The sequence below is a fragment of the Vombatus ursinus genome, unplaced genomic scaffold, assembly GCF_900497805.2.
Source record: "Vombatus ursinus unplaced genomic scaffold, bare-nosed wombat genome assembly UNPS02001419.1, whole genome shotgun sequence".
Lineage (NCBI taxonomy): Eukaryota > Metazoa > Chordata > Mammalia > Diprotodontia > Vombatidae > Vombatus > Vombatus ursinus.
The window spans coordinates 11258739-11281415 of record NW_020941197.1 but is presented as its reverse complement, the minus strand read 5'-3'; positions in this window follow the sequence as shown (position 1 = coordinate 11281415).

Here is a 22677-nt window from a genome sequence, read left to right as displayed (position 1 = left end):
GAACTTAGGTCACCTCTCTATCTGCTTTGCCACATAACTCTCCACGTTAACATGGAAAATATGGGGTAAAAAAAAGTAGGAAATTAAGTGAAATGTCCACTAAGATTTAGAAGAAAAGAAAAATAAAAAAAAAATTTTAACATTCCATTGTCATGATCCCAAACACCAGAGTATATAAAAATTGTCTCTAGAATATTTAATATTCTACACTGACATGATTTTTTCTTCCTTTCTTTCTTTTGTCTTTCCTTACTTTCTGCCTGCTTCCTTCCTTTCTTTTTCTTTCTTTTTCTTTCTTTCTTTCTTTCTTTCTTTCTTTCTTTCTTTCTTTCTTTCGTTCTTTCTTTCTTTCTTTCTTTCTTTCTTTCTTTCTTTCTCTCTCTCTCTTTCTTTCTTTCTTTCTTTTTTTTTTCTTTCTTTCTAACTGAACAGAGATAGTGTGAAAATTACATCCCCATGAAAGCTTTCAAATTATATACCATAGTCCAAGGTTTGGTACAAGGCAAGAGTGGCTCATCACCTTCCACAAGACTCCTTTCTTTATAGTACCTTGACAGTAATTTCTACTGGAAGTAGGATTAAAAAATGTTCTACAGAAAGGATTGAACATCCCAACATATGTAATTTATCTTAAAAGGAGAAGGCATCTCCTTGCATTCTAGGCATGGAGACATGGACATGGCTGACTTGAAAAAAAGAAACAAGTCCTTATGAGGTAATCCATTTTGCAACAAACTGATTTGTTTATTTTTTTTCAGAGGGAAGGAAACAAGCATTTATTAAACACCTAAAACATACCAGGCACTATGCTGAGGCTTAATGAATATTCTCTCATTTGACCCACACAACAACTCTGGGAGGTAGGTGTTCTTGCTATCCTCATTTTACAATTGAAGAAACTGAGACAAACAAATTAAGTGCCTTTTTCAGGATCACAGAGCTGTGTCTGAAATCATATTTGAACTTAGGCCTTCATGAATACTAGCCAAGCTCTCTATACCCTGCACCACCTCTATGTTGGCCAGAGAGAAAGATTCTGAGGGTCTATATTCAAACATTGCATTTTCAGTATACCTTTGAGTAGCAAAGGGAGGAAAAAACTGGCAGAGAAGGGAGGTACAGAGAACAGTCATCAGCTCAACAGGTATGTCAGAGCAGAAGACCCAGGCTGAAGAAATCTCAAGAAAATATCAGCTCTTTCTCCAACTTTCTCTCCTAGTACCTTTCTATTCACAGACATTATCTGTGAATTCACAGACATTATCCTGCAGTTGTATTGCACAAACATTCCCAATGAAATTCCTTTTTTTCCTCAGCCACAAACACCAGGAATTAACTAGAAATTAGACAGAAAGCCCAACATTGATCTAAATTTGATGGGATTTTCCTAATGGGTGCTTGAAATAACTGTCTAAACTTAAAACTGTCTTTATTTTTTTTAAGTTTATTAAAAAATTTATTTTTAGTTTTCAACATTTACTTCCATCAGATTTTGAGTTCCAAATTTTCACCCAATCTCACCCCTCCCCCAACCACAAGATTGCATGCATTCTGAATGCCCCTTCCCTTAGTCTGCCTTCCCTTCTATCTCCCTCTCCTTCTCTTATCCCCTTCTATTTTCCTGTAGGACAGGATAGATTTCTGTACCCCATTTCCTGTATTTCTTATTTCCCAGTTGCATGTGAAAACATTTTTAAAACATGTGTTTTTAAAACTTTGGGTTCCAAATTTTCTCCCTTCCTCCCTCCCCACCCACCCTCATGGAAAAGACAAGCAACTCAATATAGGTTATACATGTGCAGTTATGCAAAACACTTCCATAGTAGACATGCTGTGAAAAACTAATTCTATTTCCCTTAATCCTATCCTGCTGTCCCCCATTTATTCTATTTTTTCTTTTGACCCTGTCCCTCCTCAGAAGTATTTGCTTCTGATTACTCCATTTTTCAATCTACCTCCCTCTCTATCATCCCCCTACTCTCTTGTCCCCTTCCCCCCCTATTTTCCTGTAGGGTAAGACAGATTTCCATACCCAATTGAGTGTGTATGTTATTCCCTCCTTAAGTCAAATCCTATGAGAATAAGATTCACTCATTTCCTCTCACCTTCCCCCGTTTCCCCTCCATTGTAAGAGCCTTCTCTTTTTTGTTTTTTTTGTGAGATAATTTACTCCATTCTACCTCTCCCTTTCTCCTTCTCCTAGTATAATCCTCTCTCACTTCTTAATTTTATTCTCCAGATATGATCCCTTCATCTTCAACTCACCCTGTGCCCTCTATCTATCTATCTATCTATCTATCTATCTATCTATATACATATATATAATTTTTTCCCTCCAACTACCCTAATACTGACAAAGGTCTCATGAGTTACAAATATCATCTTTCCATGCAGGAATATAAACAGTTCAACCTTAATAAGTCTCTTATGATTTCTCTTTCCTGTTTACCTCTTCATGTTCCACTTGAGTCTTGTATTGGAAAATCAAATTTTCTATGCAGCTCTGGTCCTTTCATCAAGAATGCTTGAAAGTCCTCTATTTCACTGAATGACCACTTTTTCCCCTGAAGGATTATACTCAGTTTTGCTGGGTATGTGATTCTTGGTTGCAGTCCTATCTTCTTTGCCCTCTGGAATATTATGTTCCATGCCCTGTGCTCCTTTAATGTGGAAGCTGCTAAATCTTGTGTTATCCTGATTGTGTTTCCACAATATTTGAATTGCTTCTTTCTGGCTGCTTGCAATATTTTCTCTTTGACCTGCGAACTCTGGAATTTGGCTACAATATTCCTAGGAGTTTTCCTTTGGGCATCTCTTTCAGGAGGAGATCAGTGGATTCTTTCAATTTCTATTTTGCCCTCTGGTTCTAAAATATTAGGGCAGTTTTCCTGGATAATTTCTTGAAAGATGATGTCTAAGCTCTTTTTTTGATTGTGGATTTCAGATAGTCCAATAATTTTTAAATTCTCTCTCCTGGATCTATTTTCCAGGTCAGTTGTTTTTCCAATGAGATATTTCACATTGTTTTCTAATTTTTCATTCTTTTCGATTTGTTTTACAGTGTCTTGATTTCTCATAAAGTCACTAGCTTCCAATTGCTCTATTCTAATTTTTAAGGAAGCATTTTCTTCAGTAATCTTTTGGACTTCCTTTTCCATTTTTCCAATTTTGCTCTTTAGGGCATTCTTTTCTTCATTGGCTTTTTGGACCTCTTTTGCCATTTGGGCTAGGCTAATTTTTAAGGTGTGATTTTCTTCAGTATTTTTTTGGGTCTTCCTTAGCAAGCTGTTGACTTGTTTTTCATGATTTTCTTGCATCACTCTCATTTCTCTTCTCAGTTTTTCCTCTTCTTCTCTTACTTGCTTCTCAAAATCCCTTTTGAGCTCTTCCAAGGCCTGGGACTGATTAATATTTTTCTTGGAAGTTTTGGATGTAGGAGCTTTGACTTCATTGTCTTCTTCTGGTTGTATGTTTTGATCTTCTTTGTCACCAAAGTAAGATAATATAGTCTGACTCTTTTTGCCCTGCTTGCTCATGATCCCAACCAATCACTTGAGTTTTAAACTCTTTGTTAAGGTAAGAGTCTGTTTCCAATGTGGAGAATATACTGTCCCAAGCTTCAGGGGTGTGTACAGCTGTTTTCAGAGATACTTCTAGAGACCTGAAAAGTGTCAGTTCTTCCAAGGTGCTATGAAAAGGGGCGAGGTGTTTCCTCTCCACGACCACACCAGTGCTCCTCCTCGTCCCAGGACTGCCCCTCAGAACTGTGACCCAGCTCCAAGCATGGGCAAAGCAATAGATTCCTGCCTCAGCACTGGCAAAGAGATCCTTGCAATCCCCCTCTGATCAGCCACTCAATTTCCCCTCAGTCTTTGGGCCAGAAGCTCAGAAGGCAGCTGCTTCCCTCGGGTGGCTGAGATCTAGCTTCTTCTCTCACTGCAATCACAGACTTTTCCCACTGACCTTCTAAGTTGTCTTTGGCGTTCATGGGTTGAGAAGTCTGGAAACTGCCACAGCTGCCGGCAATTCAGTCCTCTGAGGCCTGCTCAAGGGTCACTGCGGCCTGCGCACCCATACTGAACTGTACTCCTCTCCCAGCCTGGCGCGATACACCTTTCTGATCAGCCATCCAGGTTGTCTTGGGCTGGAAATTTGTTTTATTTTGTTTTTGTTTTTGTTTTGTGGGTTCTGATGCTTTAGAATTTGTTTAGAGCCATTTTTTGTACGTATTTGGAGGGGTTTAGGGGAGAGCTCTAGCAAGTCACTGCTTTTCCTCCACCATCTTGGCACTGCCCCCGCCAATTCTATTTTTTGTAGAGCTTTTTTTTTTCCAGTGAATTTTGTGCCTCTTTTTCCATTTGGCTCATTCTGCTTTTCAAGGCATTCTTCTCACTGACTTTTTGGACTTCTTTTACCATTTGTCCTAGTCTGTTTTTTAAGGTGTTATTTTCTTCAGTATTTTTGGTGTGCCACCTTTACCAAGCTGTTGATTCTTTTTTCATAATTTTCTTGTATCACTGTTATTTTTCTTCCCAATTTTTCTTCTACTTTTCTCACTTTATTTTTAAAATGCTTTTTGAGCTCTTCCTTGGCCCAAGACCAATTCATATTTTTCTTGGAGGCTTTGGATGTAGGAACTTTGACTTTGACTTCTGGGTGTGTGTTTTTAATCTACCTTGTCTCTATAGTATCTTTCTTTGGTCAGAATTGTTTCCTGTTGTTTTCTTACCTTTCCAGTCTATTGCTTGACTTTTAATTCTTTGTAAAAGTGTAGCTCTGCTTCCAGGGTGGGAGACATGCTGTCGCAAACATCAGGGATTTGTGCAGTTGTTTTCAGAGATACTCCTAAGGACCTAAAAGTTTTCAATTCCTTTAAGGTCATATGATCTATGGAGAAGTGTGTTTACTACTGTCCTGGTGTGTGCTCTGGTCTGTGAGTGACCATAAGTATTCTTTCCTGCCCAGGAACTGTAAGGAGGGTTCATGCTCCACTGCGGTGGCAAGCTCTGGCTTGCTAGTGTTCCTCATCACCCTGGGACTATGTCCCAGATCTGACTATGGACAAAACAATGGAATCCTGCTCCCAGTGCCAGCAAAGAGACTCCTGTAATCTCTTTCTGATCAGTTGTTCAACCGCCTTACCATCTATGGGCTGAGAGCTCTGGAAACAGCAATTGCCATTGTTGATTGATTGACTGCCAAGGCCTCCTCCTGGTTTGCTGGGGTCAGTGTTGTGCTGGCACAGTTTGTGCTGCACTGTGCTCCACTCTCACCCAGATGTGACAAACCTTTCTTGCCCACTTTCTAAGGTGTCTTTGGCTAGAAAGTTATTTCACCCCATAATTTTGTAGGTTCTACTGCATCACTTATTTTTACGGCATTATTCAAAGGGATTGGAGGAAAACTTAGGAGAGTTGCTGCCTCTTCTCTGCCATCTTGGCTCTGCCTGCAATAATATCTTAACATGAATTAAATGTTTCCTCGTATCAATATATGTTTTATCAAGACAAGCACCTCCTTCCTGAAGTAATTGTAAGCAGGAATCCATTGGCAAATTTTGATCATCTACTATGTCTTAGGGACTGGGGATACTAAAACAAAAATACAATAGTTGCTGCCCTCAAGGAGCTTACATATAATTCTGGAAAACAAGTATGTACTTGTTTATATACATATATATATATATATGTGTGTGTGTGTGTGTGTATGCATGTATATGTATATGTACATATATATATACACACACATATACATATACATATAAAATAAATACGATATGGGAGGGAGGCATAGTCAACTTTTGGGGAAGGGGTAAAGAAAGGCTATATATATAGGAGGTGGCACTAAGGATTCCAAGATTTGAAGCTGAGGAGCTAGTACTTTGTAGGAATATGGGACAACCTGTACAAATGAACAGACACAAAAAATGCAATGTCCTATGTAAGGAACAGCAAAATAAGTTGAAGCCATGTTATGAAGGATTGTAGATAATCAACAGAGAAGCCTTTTTTTATTCTATAGGTAGTGAGGAGTCATTGAAGTTTACTGAGCAGGGTAGTGACAGGTAGTGACGGACCTTTGCTTTAGGTATTTCCCTTTATCAACTTGGCAGAGAATATACTAAACAAGAGAAAGATTAGAAGAAGATAAATCTACTAGGAGGATATTGCAAGAGTCTAGGCAAGAACTGATGAGGTTATGAACCAAGATGCTTTTGTTAAACGTGTCAAACTTTCTAGAGAAGTATGCAACATTAGAAGCCTAGCCATTGTCTTATATGTCTTGAGTGATTTCTATGCAATCTAATGGAAGACAGCTAGTCAATATGCATCCATGAAAGTGTGTATTTATTCACTTTAGAAAGTTGCTTTACTTCTCTGAGCCTCAGTTTACTCATCTATCAAATGAAGGGGTTTAACTTGATGACTTCTGAGGTCCCTTCCAAAACTAGATAAATATTTTTAGATCCTACCAGGACTCCAAAAAATTCAGAATATATATGGTTGAATAGTTCTTAATGAATTATACAGTAAGACACCATGATATCATAAAAAGAAAGGCTTTTGTATATTGTTTTTTGCATTATGTCTTCACATATGTACAGAAACTGGAAGGATAAAATACGTTAAGCTGACTGCAACTTCCAGTGAATTGTGATTATGAAGGCTCCCAGTTTCAACTTCTTCTCACCATTAAGATTAATCTTTCTGCCCACATTTTGAAATATTAAGCTCACTTAGTCATCCCCAATCAGAATAAACACAAAAGCAATTCAACCATTAGGGGGCTTTGAATAAGGGAAAAAATTAAATGAAAAGGAAATGAAATAGGTTAAAGTGACAAAATGAGTTGTCTTTGAATCAGCAAAGAACCCAGTAGGGTGAAAGAAAGAAAGAAAGAAGGAAGGAAGGAAAGAAAGAAAGAAAGAAAGAAAGAAAGAAAGAAAGAAAGAAAGAAAGAAAGAAAGAAAGAAAGAAAGAAAGAAAGAGAGAGAGAGAGAGAAAAAAGAAAGAAAGGAAGGAAGGAAGGAAAAATGGAAAGAAGGAAAGAAGGGAGAGAAGGAGGGAAGAAGGAAATAAGGAAAAAGACAAAGAAAAAAATGTATATGCCAAAGTCAAAGGTCAAGACAAATACTGAATCAAACTTACTTCCCAATGCAAGCATGTAGGCTGGATTACTTGGCTTAATTCAATTCAATTCAATGACATTTCTTCGGCACATGCTATATTCAGTACACAGTGGCAGGTGCAAGAAGAAATCTATATGATTCTTATAATTATTTATCATGTAGTTATTTATCATAATTCTCAGAGCCTAGTAAGTATATGTACTTCTTCTTTGTAGTACCTGCAAAATTGTCCAAGAGTGTTAATTATTTGCTCATTTGATTACTATAGCTTTCCAAAAATGGTTGCTATTAAAATATCAGAACTACTGATTCAAACTAGACCTCATATTAGCTTATTATTCTTGGAATCCCAGCAGTTTCTAGGAGCTAGCTCTTATTGGCTTAGTAGAATCAATTATTAATTTTAAGTGTGAACATTTACATATCAGAAATTGGGAAAGGCTACATATCCAGGCTTGAATTATTGTTTTGTTGAGTAGACTTAGGTGATGGAGGAAATGTTAATAGTGCAAACTGAAGTTTAAAGTGTCTTGTTTATTTTTTTTCCAGGTAGCTAATACTTAAGGGCTTGTCAGAACACCACTGGGAACTCTCCACGTAGAAATTCTCTGCTCTGATTTAGATTGTCAACTATTATGGAACTTATAGTCTTTGAAAGCTGTCTGGGCAAATTTGAAGTTGTTATTTGCCCAAGATCACATAGATAGTGTATGTTAGAAACAAATCTTGAACTTGTGTGACTTTGGGCCAATTGCCCATTTGGTTTCAGTTTCCTGATCTATAAAATAATTGGTAGAATAAAAGATATTTTATCACTAAATCTATTATCCTATCATCCTATTATTTCATGATGCAAATCCCCCTGCCTCTAAGGCTAGTCATCTATTCATTAGCTTCTCTTGCTCCCCCTTCACTTCCCTACCACCACACACCTCACAACTCACTCATAACCGATGTCTTTCCTGAACTTGTTCTCATTTTTACTGCAACAACTTTGATTGGTTGCTGTACCCAGATTTAACCTTATAAATTTCACTAATTATAATATTCATTTTTTTTACTTGTTGAAAGAATTTTAAGTTATTCATTATGTTAGGTTGTTTAGAACAGTCACCTGTATTCTCAGCCACATCCGAATTGTCCCCATCATTCTTAGGACTCATATTCCTTACATATTATACTCATCTTCTTGAATCCCCAAAGTTTCTAAAGGCAACGGAAAAATGTCTCATGGGCATGTAAATATATATATATATATATATATATATATATATATATATAGTCTAAGTTGAGAGGCTGAGAGAAAGAAAAGAGTGAGGGACAGGGTAAGGTAAAAGAAATAGCCCAAAGCAGATAAATCATTGTGGGTGACATTGTAAAAAGATATGTGAAACTCTAAGTAAATATTTTGAGGGGGGGAGAGGTTGAGGTAAGAGAAGGAAAGAAGAGAATAAGCATTTATTAAATATTTACTATGTTCTAGTCACTGTGCTAATTTATCAAAGTGCTTAATAGATATTATCTCATTTGGTCCTCACAACTTTGGAAGATAGGTATTATAATTATATTCATTTTTAGTTGAGGAAGCTAAGACGGACAAAGGTGAACTGATTTGCCCAGCATTATAAGGCTAATAAGTGATTGAGCCTGGATTTGAACTCACACCTTACTGACTCCAGGACCAGAGCAATATCCACTATACCAAAGATCTGCTAAGAAGAAATATGATGAGGGGAAGAGATTGAATATTAGCTTTTTTTTTTTTTGCTTAACTGATTTTAACTATGGAGAAACCATTATGACTCATTGTTTTAAGTGATGACTGAAATGAATTCACTTCTTCTGTTGCTTAGTTGGTGCTGTTTTCCATGGCTAGCTATAAAACCAAAAAATGGCTGGCTCCAAACATGGAACATGTTAGTGCCTTCTAGGTGTGTTTCTTTACTTTTATGCAATGAGATTGAACTGAGATATTGAAGTGTCACAAAAGGTATATTTATGGACACATCATTTTATTTCTTAATATGTGTTGGTTTGTTGGAGTTGGAAACAATGATTTTTAGATAAAAAAGGATATAATGGATAATAGATTGGGTATGCTGAAAAGACATTCATTTGTGGAATTAATTTACAATGTTGAAAACATAATTACTGACTGATTAAAGTACATTTTTTTTCTCTTATGGACATTTATTTTTAATTTATTAATTTCAATGCTCATTATAGCCTGATTACTCTCTCCTTCTAGAGGAAATAAGATTTGAAGTGCCTTGCATTGTGTTCATTGTTTTCTCTGCAGTAATTGTGGATCTGACATGCACTTGAATTCATTGTACTTTCTATCTCCTCAGTTTCTATTTTAAGTTGATTGTATTTGGAAGAAAAAAAAATCTAAGGGCACTCAGTTGCAAATCAGTCACTGAATGATGAGAGCTTATTTAAAGTGTCATGAGTGACACATCTGCTCTAAGAGACTTGGAATACTTTTATGGGAGTTACCAGTGAACTATGTGAATCAAGGGAACAGTACAACCCTGCAAAACTCCTGGTTCCCTCTTCCTCCCTCACAGCAAAGCAATTGATCAGTAAGTAGCAATTATATGTAAGACACTTTTTTTGCTGCAAAGGAAAGAAAACAATATATTCAGCATGGTTCAAACCCTGAGGAGCTTACAATCTAATTTTAAAAGAAACACTTACTATATGCATACAAGATAAATAACAGAAAAGGCATTCAGCATCTAAATTCCAAATGAGTTTTGTAAAGAGAAAGTGTTATTGGAGTGATAGATATCATAACCAGGGCCTGAAAGGAAGGCTTTCTGGAAGAGGAGTCACACAAGTTGGACTTTGAAGGATGAGTAAGTAGAAATAAAATAGAAAGGACAAACATGTATGGAAGGGAATTCTAATAATAAAGGAATTGCTTCACTTGTGATAACAAGCAAAGATGCAGAGATGAAAATATCAAAGACTTGAGGAGTAGTGAGAAGACAATGTGAGTTAGAGCAGAGATTCTTGGAGTAGCTGTGTAGTGGGAAATAAAGATGGAAATACAAGTTGAAGAGAGAATATAGGGAAACTTGAAATACAGACTTCAGAAAGGAAGATTAATTTCCTTCTCTGGAAAAGTAAATACAAAGTAAGATCACACAATATGCCACCATTGTTATTTCTTTGTTAAGATATTTTGTCAATAAGTATTTGTTAATTACTTGTACAATTTTTAACATTTATTTCTTTTTATTTTGAGTTCCAAATTTTCTCCCTCTGGCCCACCCCTCCATCATACTTGAGAAAGTAAGCAATTTTATATAAATTATACATCTAAAGTCATGCAAAATATATTTCCATATTAGCCATGTTGCAAAACAGAAAAATAAAAACAAGAAAAATGAAGAAAGTTTTTTTTTTTTAAAGCATGCTTAAATCTGCACACAGAATTCATCAATTCTCTCTCTGGAGTAGGATCGCCTTTTTCATCTTGGGTCCTTCAGAATTGTCTTGGATCACTGTCTTCATCAGGGTAGCTAATTCACTATTGAAATTTGTTGTATTCTTTTTTATCTTATTTTTAGAAGTGTTAAGTTTTGAAAAGTCTTATTTAAAAAATCTAGACAATTGATTCTTACAAAGAACAAACTTTTTATCTCATAATTCATGAAGAATGTTTCAAAGCTTATATATGTATAAACATACATACATGCATAGATACATACATATATACACACATATATGTGTATGTTAAATTTTCTCTTAGGAAGTGTTAATATATTGATCATGAGAAGAAATTTATTGAATTTCTCAAGATTATGAATGTCATCTTCCTTTTTTTTTCCTCTAAACATTTTAACATCTTTTTGGGGGGGAAAAATAAAGGCTAAATACAAATTATGGTGAGTATATGGATTTAGGCACTGATGAAATATGCACATATGTGTGTGTGTTTGTGGGATAATGAGACATCTAGAGGAGCAGCTCAGAGGGCTATATGATAAAGCTAAAGGCACTGCAAATTCTCAAGGGAATAAGTGCTGAGAGAATTTTAATTAAATATGTTATTAGATAAGTGACCTGCCAACAACTCATATCAGCAATATTGTTTTGTTCACCTAGTTTGGATTCTAAGGGGCATGGAATAGAATAATAAGCAATGTAGCCTTCTTTGGCCCTCAAAATCCTTCACTGACACTTCATTGTGATTTGGTAGGAACATTGGGTTGTTGTGGATTATGACACAGAGTTCAAGCTCTCATGATTAAAAATAAAATGAAGTCAAGAGAGCTTAAGTAATGTATTTTTCATTACAGATCCCTGGCATTTGAAGAGAGAAGTATCCTAGGACCCTAAAAAACAAGAGTTCCAATGAACTATTTTTGTTTTGCTTCCATCCTATGACTATGAACTTCCCACGTGCTCTTCTCCAGTACCTGGGATTCAAAATCACTATTTATTTGCTAAAGATGTACCTTTTCTAAGGGCAGTGGATAGATTACTAGGTCTGTATTCAGTAAGACCTCAGTTCAGATTCAGCCTCAGTCACTTATTAGATCTTTGACCCTGGGCAAGTCATTTAACCTCTGTTTGCCTCATTTTCCTCATCTTTAAAATGAGGATAATCATATCACTAGGGTTGTTGTGATGATCAAATTAAATAATATCTCTGCAAAGGGCCTGGCATATAGTAAGTGTTATTAAAATGTTAGTTGTTGTTATAAATGTTGGTTTCCTTCCTTCTTTCCCCTGATAGCCTAGCTTATTCTCATTCCAAATCCAGTTCTTACATTCCATTCCCTTTTTGCTATTCTCCTCTGATGGCCCTTTTCAATGGGCTATTTGTTCCATATTTAATAAATTCTTCTACATTCTAGACCTCTTCCTTTTACATTTGTCTTTTAATCTTACAATTATCAGAATGAAGGCACCTCCAGAATACACTGTTTCTCTAATCAACCTTTCAAAAGTTGAGAAGTGGGGTCAGCTAGGTTGCGCAGTCAATAGAGCACCAGCCCTGAAGTCAGGAGGACCTGAGTTCAAATCTGGCCTCAGACCAAACACTTCATACTTACTAGATGTGTGACCCTGGGCAAGTCACTTAACCCCATTTCCTAGCCAAAAAAAAAAAGTTGAGAAGTCCTTCTCTTGTTTGGCTCCCACCACAGCTACATAGTGATGAAATGTTCACTTATACTTGAACTAGGACTAGGAAAAATGGCAGGCCTTGCTTCTCACTCATTCTTCCAGAATATTCCTCTGTCAGTATCACTTAAACTCTTCTTCTCTGAGATTTACTTGATTCACTTGTATCTCTAAGTCTAGAATATGCTTTTCTCTGTAATTCCTTGACTCCTATTCATTTCATTTTTTTTTCAGAATTCGGTAGAAGGCTCACTTAAAAAAAGTTTTCTTAGAGTTCTTTATTTTTATTTTTTACACCACTTCCTAATGATCTTGTCCTCTTAGACATGTGCGCATTCATACACACACACACAAACACACACAGACATCATAACAGTTAATAAAAGCAAATAAATACATTTGCCATATCTAAAAAGGTGTCTATACTCCCCATCATTTGGAAGTTATATTCCACCACTTTTCTGCAGAACTATAGATGGTATGCATCACCAATAGTTCTCTGGTCATAATTGGTCACTGCATTTATCAAAATTCTGAATACTCTCATTGTTATTTTCTTTTGCATTAATGTGATAACAGGGTATGTTAAAATTGTATTTTGCTCTGGGGCCTCTGACCACCACTACCCATTCTAGTTAGTACAGCAAATTTATAAGTTATCAACATAAAGTAACAGTAGCAGGAAGTAAGATTGTAAAGGGGAACCTAAAAGTCATGTACAGACTGGTCCCACAGACCAAAGGAACATAACAGTTACTTGCAAACTGTATTATAAATTAACCAAAAGTCACATTCTAAGTCTATGGGCTAAATCACAGGAAACCAGCTAGACGTTTTTGTATGGGACTGCTAACTGCCATGGCCTTTAAACCTCAGATAAGCTACAGATGTTCACAATAAGAACACCAAATTTTGCTGACAACCTTGGGATTATGTAGATGTTAGTGAAGTCTCCCCAAGATAGTGTGGATAAAAATTAGTCTGTCTCCAAACAAAACCCTATAAAAATGAGACCCTTACTCATGCCTCCTAAGCATTATTCCTGAGCACATGGGTCCATGGTGACCAAGTGCTCCCAATTCCAATCGATGGTTACATAAATAATTCCCTAAACTTCTTCACTCTCCATTCTATTCCCACCCTGGCTGCCTTCCTCCACAACCCCATTCTTGGCCCAGCATGACTCTATACCCCTTTTCCCCCCTGCACTCCCTATGCCATTTGTCTCGGTACTTTCTGCACTGTTTGCTACTTTACCCTCTGTGCCTTATTAAAGCGAGATTCAAGTATTGTTACTACTACCATTGTGGTCTTTCCTAGAGGGTACCCAAACAACCAAACATGTCTGCTGCTACATAACAATTCCATATAATTGGCAATTCATTGGGAAAATTGTTTTCCTGTATCTGCTTACTTCACTCTGTATCAGTTCACATAAGTCTTCTTGTATTTGTCTGAATTTTACATATTCTCTAGCTCTAGTAGTGCAATTAAATATAAAATTAAATTACTTCATATACCACACATTGTTCAGCCTTTTTACAACTGATGGACATTGATTTTTCTTCCAGATCTTTAATATTACAAAAAGTGTTACTATAAATATTTTGTACATATGAAATTTTCCTTTTCCCTTTTATTTCCTTTGGGTTTAGTGGTATTACTGAATCAAAGGGTATGAACTTTCTTCCCACTTTTTAGTAATAATATGTAGTCTTATTTACAACTCTACCAAGAGTACATTGATGCACTTGTCTTATCACAGACCTTCCAAAATTTACCATTTTTTTCCTTTTTTCATCATTGATAATATAATGAACATGAGGAAAAAATTCAGAATCATTTTTAATGATATTTCTCTTATTATTAGCAGCACTTTTTCATAATTTTATTAATAGTTGGAATTGTCTTTTCAAAATTATGTGTACTCTCAGAACACTTCGATTGTGGAATAGTTATTGGTGTTGTATACCTGTCTCAAAATTTTGAAAGAATTTTTGAAAAGTATTTCCTAAACATATTGTTTATGAGATATTAATCAGAGATATTTACTGCAAAGATTTCCCCTCAATTAAAATTTATTTGCCAATTCTCTTTATTTTATTCCTGCCTCTGCTTCTTACTTTCTGGACTTTGCTAACATGGCTCAGCTATTTTATTTAACCCTGGAACTTCCCTCAAGACTTGGGACCTCATTCTCCTCAAACAATCATTCTCCTTTGTGTCTTTTCACCATGGAAGCTCTCATGTCCAATTGGTGACTTGCTTTCAAGGTCTTCATTTTGGTGAAAGGTCAAAGCTTGCCAAAATTTGTTCCCAGATTGGCTCTGTTTCAGGCTTTTCAGAAATTGATACCTGTCCTCACATAAATACATTCTAAGCACTTAATAAATGCTTATTCTCTTGTTGCCTTCTAATTGTGCAAACTTTTTTTCAAATTTATATATCTAAAATCATCTGTTCTATCTTTTATGATTGGTTCTTCCTTTAGTTTATCTAAACATTCTCTCTATAACATGTCTACTTCCATTTTCTTGTATTTTTTTCCCATCTTACTGATGTGACCTTTAACATTTAGATTATATAAGCATTTAAAACTTATTTTAACTACATGGTATAAGGTGATTGTCTAAATCTAATTTCTGCCAAACTTCTTTCCAATTTTCCAGGCTAAGTCTTATTCTTCAAAACAATTAATATCTTCATACTCAAGAATTTCAATATACATGTTGATATAACTTTACATACTTTCATTTCCAAGTATGTCAATCTCCTCAACTCCCCTGACCTATATCTAAAATTGCACTACAGTAGAGGCCATAAAGTAGAATGAACTTAGAGTCAGGTAGAAATGGATTCAAGTCTAACTCTTGACATATGCTAGCTGTGGGACTATAATAGGTTGTTAGATCATGTAGGTTGTTCAATCCCCAAAATGGCAGGAATTATCATTATATATGTAAGTAAAGAGCAACATGTGATTAATAAATTACTCATAATGTATAGTAAGATGATGGAAATAATTATATATATATATATACATATCTATCTATATATATGCATATGTATATATATATATGTCTCAACAACTTCAATTTTAACAACCTTTACTTTTTCCACAACATATTTTCCTGAGTTTCTATGAAAAAAGAATTTTTCCTCTACCTTCTTTCTCACCCCTGCCATGCCATAAGCCTGATAGACTAAAGATAGACTCTGTTATTTATCCTTCCCTCTACTTTTAAGTAGACCAACAAAGAATAACATTTAATTTTCTTGACTTAGGATGAATATCCTAGTTGAACATTATTAAGATACATTCCAGTTAAAAAGTAGCTTTTATGTATACCTTATGAGATATTTACAATCATGAGGCAACTTTGTGTAGTCACCATATGTAGCCACTATGATGATATGAAAAACTCCTGTTTCATTGAAGTCACACTATGTATTATCATTTGTCTTAAATAAGGACATCAGATGGATAATAACAAAAAGTGAATTCACTTTGAGATGCATTAATCCATTCACCTTTTTGGAGGTTTGGGGGAAGGATGAATAGGAGAGCTAAATAAAGAAATTGGAGCACTGGAGCAGTAATTTTGTAAAAAAAAATATATTAAATAAACATAGTTCTAAAATCCAATCTAAGAGGCATTAATTAAATGCCCAGAATGTGCAAAAAATTTGGGGGATTAAAAGACAAAAAAATTCTCTGCCTTCCAGGAACTCCCATCCTACTGGAAAGATATAACATGTAAACTGGTTAATGTGTACACATATATATGCATGCATGTATACACACATATATCATGTATGTGTCCATATGTGCTCATTTACCCATGTACATTTATATACATAGATTGTGTATATAAATATATCTCTGTGTGCATTGTGTGTATGGATATAATTTCTGGAGAAAGCAGAGCACTAATATAAAAACTAAGGGATTAAGGTAAGAGTTAAATGATGCATGAGCTGAGCCTTGAGGAAGTTTTTGATTCTAAGAATCAAAGGTTTAATATATTTCTAGTGGATGAGGTTGGAAGGGTTATTCAGCTATCATTTATCTTTCCTTCTTTTCCTGAAATGCTTTGAAATAACATTAATATGCTTGCACAGTCCTTTGCACAGCTATTTGCAGTCTTTTAAAAAATGATACTCAGAATAATTCTGAAACATATGTATTTTAAGGATGAAAACAATACAATATACTGTGAAGAACACTTTGTTTAGAACCAGAAGACATGGATCTGAATGATAGCATAATGTGTTTTTTGTCAGTTTGACTTTGTGTAGGTTTGTATTCATTGTATTCATCTGTAAACTGACACACTTGGTCTGGTTGGTTTCTAAGGTTCTGTCCAACTCTAAATCCTATTTTTATTCTTCATTTTATTGAAAAGGAAACAGAGACTCAGAGAGGATACATGTCAAATTATACCATGAATAATTATTAGAATCAGAATTTTAACCCCTACTGTAATTTCAAGTGCAGTGCTCTTTTTAACAAGCCATGTTGCCTCATGGTTGTATATATCTCATAAGGTGCTACTCTTTCTAACTGGAATGTATCTTAATAATGTTCAGCTAGGATATTTGTCATAAGTCAAGAAAATTAAATGCTATTCTTTGTTGACCTACCTAAAAGTAGAGGGAAAGATAAGTAAAGGAGTCTATCTTTAGGAAAAAATGAACACATTACTCCATCCACCCCTCACCACACCCAGGGGAAGTTACCAGTAGAGTCTATTGAGTACATAGTTGTATAGAAACTGAATAAATATATAATTTTCCTAGTGTATTCAGAATCATGTTGGTAGAACTTTAATTGGTCTAAATCTCACATATTTTTGTTTGTTTATTTTTTGGTAAGGTTGGGAAATTGGCATCCAAATTTGAGAGAACAGTCATGCATGTTTCTCTCTCTCAAGCAATAAGGCATTTCTACATTTTGATCAATTTCATCCACTGCAATGACCATAGTTCTACTTGTAGGCATTAAAGCCCTCTGTAGCATAATTAGCTCCTGGAAATGTTTTCTTTTCTCCCATTACAGCTGTCTTATTAAAAAAATGCAATTGGGAAAGAAAAAAAATGTACATTTATTTCCGATGAGAAAAGGATGAATTTGGCATTTGTGATACCACAAAATAGCTTCAAATGAGGTGTTTATCTCATAGAGATTAATCTCCCCTTTCTAATGCATGGCCCAATCTGAGTGCCTCCTTGGTCTCAATAATTTTAATTAAACAATTTTACCTTCTGCAATGGTCATAAGGGAGATAATTGACTGAATCAGTAATGAAGCATTCTGTGAATACTAAACAAACAGCAAGGTTAATTATCTGGCAGTCATGTCTGTTATGGAAGTACAATGCTGGCCATCCAAGTTTCTTGATTACTTATAGTGGTGCTTGGTGAAATCATAATAACCAAGATCCAAGTGCATAATGTTTGATGCAGTTGTTGTACACTAGAGAATTCTCCAAAAGATGATCAAGAATCCATTAAATGTAATAATGATAAATATTTTGTTTTGTTTTGTTTTGTTTTAAATAAGCTCCTTTCTATTTACAATGTGCATCCTTTTCCTTGTACAGTTGTTTAGCACCTGTCTAGAAGGTTTGTATGATCCAATATATAACCTCCTTGCTGATCTGATATTTTTATTTTTACTCAGCTATTGTTTTTCTCTTTTTTCTACCTTGCCAATAAATCTAGTTGTACTAGGTTATCTGATGAATCAGATTGTTTTCAACAGACACGCTTTTGAATTATGCATCTAATTCTATTCACATTGCTTTATTTCTTTAAAGTAATAGTAAAGTAATAGTAATTTAAAGTAATAGTAAAATAGCAATTTAAAAGTAATAGAATAGGACAACTTCTTTGTCCCTATTCAGCCCAGATGTTTTTATTTGAAATTCAAAGTACACCCAGACCTTCCTTGGTGGGTAAGAATGAAGCATTAAAAATAAGCATTGAACTAAGATGATTTGATCTTTGACTTAAGGAAATATCAGAAGTTGTTTTGTTATTTCTATTTTTTTCTAAAGCAAATGCTCACCATAATATTATTAAAATTATGGTATTTTCCAGAATCATGGGGTTACCATGTTTTCACTTCAATTTATTTTATTTTAAAACTAACAGTACAAAATAGAAAGGGAAATAGGTTTTGAGTAAAAAGATCTATTTTCAAATTCTGGGTTTTCTTACTTAACTATCTATGCAACATTGGGTAAATCATTTAATTATTTCTGGGCCACAGTTTTCTCATCTGTAAAACAAGTTAAGAAGACAGAAGAGAAATGTGTTGCACTATATGATGAAAGAACCTTCCATTTCTAAATGTAGGATCCATAATTTTATATGTTTAGTCATCTATTTCCTAAATTTACCTGAAATTTGGATGCAAAAGAGTTAAGTAGATAATATTTAAAACATGAAACATCTATGAACTAGTTGCATTGATTTCATTAAGGGACAAGTTTGATGTAAGGTCTTTGTACAGTTGTGCTTAGTGTTCAATGCCTCAGAGTCTGTCATTTAGTAACAGAGATTGTGTTTACAACATTAAGGCACCATTTTAATGGTAAAAACACCTGAAGAGGAAGGGAGTAGATTCATAACTTAAATGTTGGATAGTTCACCTCAGAGTAAATTGCCCATTTTGAATTACTTCATGATCTTTTAATATGTTGTGCCTTCATTTGAAAATCTGTTAGAAAATTCTACAGAATTAATAAAAATCATAGATTTAGTGCAGGCAGGGTTATTAGAGACCATTTTGTCATTTTACTGACAAGAAAATTAAGGCCCAGAGAGGTAAGATGACTCGTCAAAAGTCACACACAGAGATCACATTAGAAGTGGGATTTGAACTCATGTCCTATAACTCCAAATCCATTGCTGTTTCCAATATATAAAACTGCTTAAAATAGAGACAGAAAAGCAATAAACATAATCATGACAAGAACATGAATGAAAAGGACAACCATAAAACAACTGAGAATGAATAATCCAAAATTTTAAAAAAGCCAGCTTGACTGAAAAAGATATGATTCCTCCCTCCCCCAACCTTAAGAGTCATGCTTTCACAGAGTTTGAGAGTTTTTTTTTAATATTACAGGTATTGTCAGTTTTTTTGTGGGAGGAGTAATATAATTGAATTACAATCAGTTTCGCTGATTTTTCTTCTTCTTGTTTAAAAAATGTCTTTTTTTATAAAGCTCTCTGGATAGAGTGTGGGGGTGAAAAAAGGCATACAACTAGGCAATTTAAAAGTAAAAAAAATAAGAGATGATTGATAATTAGATGATAGAAGATTGATATAGACACATGAATAAGTACACACATATATCTGTCTATACATATATATGTATATATATATATGTATATATATACACACATGCACACACACATACACAAACACATATTGTCTGGGTGTGAGATTTCCACCAATGCTCATTCTCAATAGACTGAAAGAGATCATAATTAAGCTATTATTTTTATTTTGTGCAAAAAAAACACAATGGGCTGCTTATTCTGTGATATGATAGCTACTAATGCTGGACAGATGGACATGGTACAGCAATTGTCATGGGTGGAGAGAAGGAAACAGCAGAAATCCCCACTTCATAGACCTGGGACAGAGGATCTTAACCTTTTATTTGTGTGGGTCATGGATCTTTCCAGTAGTCTAGTGAAGCCTGTAGATAGAGCCCTCCTCAAAATAATTGAAGGATATGATAAATTTTAAGCAGAAGTCAGTAGATTAATCATCTAAGTTCATGGACTCCCCAAAATCTATTTGTAATTTGCTAAGAACTCTTGGCTTACAGTGAGCCTTATAAAATATACTGCATTGTGTGTGTGTGTGTGTGTGTGTGTGTGTGTGTGTGTGTGTGGTGGGATTGGAAAATTCTTACTAGCTATCTATGTTTCCTGAACCAAACTAATAGTGTTTGCCGGAATCTCTGCTGAGTGGATAAAAGTGCCTCCCAACTATAATATACTATTTCCACAGGAGAGGTGGATAGGAGGAGAAGGGAAAGTTTCTTTTCTTCTTCTTCCTTCCTCTAAGGAAACAACTATTCATATAGATTTGGACTAAGTGCCAGGCTTCATGTTTTAATTACATGACAAATTTGGGTGACAAAAATTCAGGGATAATGGGGAAAAAAAGATGGACATCAATTAATTTCTTATAGAGGATATTTCCACTCCATTGGGGGAAATTGCTTAGAAACCAAGGAATAATTAAAACTAAGTTCATGGACAGTTCACAAAACAATATATTTGAATTCATTTATGAATATTTTACTTAATGCAGATTGAAAAGCACTCATTTTGTATTCTTTAATTGATCTGTTATAAATAAAATCAAATTTTACTTCACGTTGACCTATTGGAATCCCCATTGACCCATGAATGGTGTTCTTTTCTTGGTGTTGTGAGAAGAGCTATTTCATTAAAAATCTCCCAAGACACATCAACTGTCATTTTCACTGTCATTTGGGTAAACAACAAGTATGCAGGCATACTTTAAATGTGGATTTAAAAATTCCAGTTTAGTTAAAAGCCCAGTTAGTCAATCCAAAAGGAAGAGAGTGAAAAATAACTTTTCTTCCTTTTTGTAAGGGAGATGACTTTAGGGAAATATGAACAAGTGACTGTCTGAACTCACAGTGGTATTGACTTCCACTGTGTAGGAGCTGGGCAGGGGTCAGGAAGATCCAACATTTTTTTGATAAAGAATAATGTTCATTATATCTACCTTGAGTAAAGAGCAAATTATCATAATCAGAACTCCTTATTTCACTCTCCATAATTGATTGCCTAAAATTATAAAAAAAAACAAAACTTCATTATCAAAATCCCACTCCTCCATATTGTTTTCACATACATATGTGATAAGTTTAATAGCCATAAACAAAAATTAAGAAACATAAAAAAGGAATAAAATCAGATATAAATCTCTTAATTTAACAAAATAGAACCAAGCAAATAAATAGAAAATAATAATTCTATCTATCTCTCTATCTAGATATATGAATGTTTATATCTATGTAGATCAATTGACATAAAATATAGGTATCATACATATGTACGTATGCATATGTTTTTATTGTTCAATTTTTTAAGTTATGTCCAACTCTCTGTGATGCCATTTTGGAATTTTCTTGGCAAATATACTGTAATGGTTTTCTATTTTCTTCTCCATTTTATTTTACAGATGAGGAACTGAGGCACAAAAGGGTTTTAGTGACTTGCCTAGAGTCATACAGCTAGTAAATGTCTGAGGTTAGATTTGAACTCATGAAGATGACTCTTCTTGATTCCAAGCCCAGGGTTCTGTCCACTGTGCTACCCATCTGTCCATATACACACATATGTACATACACATATAAGTGTTTATATGTATGCATGTATATATGTGTGTATGTACATATGCATATATATGCATGAACATATGTATATGTGTGTATATATACACACATACTCTGTCCTTTTTAAAATTCTAAGTCCATTTGAAGTTTGGCTATTTTTGCATGAACATATGTACATATACATGCATATATGCATTTCTATACACATACATATACATACATGCATACACACATATACATAGTCACTGGTATATGGTTCTGTTTTGGCAGATTTTGTTTTGTAAAATTTCCTTTCCACATTTCCTCATTTCCTTATTTCTATATTATTTCAATGGTACCATAATAACCTATTATGTTAATATTGAAATATGCATGTCATCATGCTTTAATTTCTTGGCATATTGAGCATGTCCAGGTTGTTTTGTTTTTGTTATTATGAAAAATATGAAACTAAATTTTACAAAGTTCTAATTTATTTTATCTTACCTACATCAAAAATCATGACCACTATGTAGATTCGTGGAAATTTCCCTATGGTGCTCCCAAATGCTTGCCACTAATAATATATTTGAGTTCTTATTTTCTAGCAGCCTTCCAATCTTAAAATTTTACATATGTGTGATTTTTGCCCTTCTAGTAGGTGTAATGTAGTACACTGGAGTTATCTGGATGGATATTAGAGATTTTGAACCTATTTTCATGTGGTTATTAATATTTTTCTATTTTTGAAAGTTGAGCCTTGTTCCACAACAGAGTTTGCATTAGTCATTTACATATGTGTGAGTTTCCCATAGATTCTAGCTATCAGACCTTTATTTCATAAATTTATTTCAAATGTTTCCCACAAACTTTTAAAATTTTCTTGTAATTTGAGACATTTTATTATTGTGCAAAATTGTTTTATCTTTATGCAATCAAGCTCACAGATTTGTATGTATATATGTATATGTGCATATATATGTGTGTATGTGTATATGTATATATGCTATTTGATAATTTGATAATCTTAGCTTC